This window comes from Aphanomyces invadans, assembly GCF_000520115.1.
Source record: "Aphanomyces invadans strain NJM9701 unplaced genomic scaffold supercont1.20, whole genome shotgun sequence".
Taxonomy (NCBI): domain Eukaryota; phylum Oomycota; class Saprolegniomycetes; order Saprolegniales; family Verrucalvaceae; genus Aphanomyces; species Aphanomyces invadans.
In genome coordinates this window covers 988,819-989,700 of record NW_008580165.1, presented here as the reverse complement: position 1 = coordinate 989,700, position 882 = coordinate 988,819, and positions in this window count along the sequence as shown.

Genomic DNA, 882 nt, shown 5'->3' with positions numbered 1-882 from the left:
AATTGTTCCTCTCGTCGCCAACCGTACTGACTCGTTTGTCCTTTCCATCAGATGGACGACGTTGGAAGTCAAATCGCGTTGGACGGTCATGGCGCCGATCCTTGCCACGTTCCTTGCGCTTCTCTTCCTCGTTGAGCAGGGCGCTGATCAACGACTTCAACGTCACCTTGTGATCCGGCGTAGGTTTCAAGTGATTGAGGAAGTTGTTGAAGTTGTCCGGACCAGAGTCAGGTAAGGACATCAAAATCCATTCAACCGTCTCGGTCTCATCGATGACCTTGCCCATGTCGTTCAGTTCGCGGATGGTAGATCGGACACGGCCGATGTGCCGCATCATGTCGGACTTGGGTTCGTAACGGAGCTGCCCAAGACGGCGCAGGGTGTAGATTGTGTTTGACCACTCCTTCGTTTCGTAGTTCGCAATCAACGTTTTCCACATTTCCGCCGGTGATTCGTCTTCACGGACAAGCTCGAATACTTCGTCCGACAGACACGTTTGAAGGTACGACCTCGCAATGTTCACCTTGTCATCGTAGTGGAACGTTTCAACTTCAGGGGCATCAGGTCCTGGAGTTGCTTCCTTTCCAACGATGATGTCCCAGATGTGCCGAAGTTGGCAAATGTTTTGAAACTTGAGCTTGAAGGCCGAGAAGTGCTTTCCGGAAAACTTGACCTTCTTGAGTAGGTCCTTTGCTTCCGATTCACCTGAGCCCAATCGCTGAGTTGGTTTGTTCAACGCAGTGCTTGCCGAGTTGGCACGGAGGGCATTAATCTCAGCTTGCTGGGCATCGATCAGTCGCTTGAGTTTGTCGTAGGCGTTCGTTTCGGTCGAGATGCCAGTCTGGCCGACGCTCGGGTCAGCAGACAACTCTCCACTGCCGG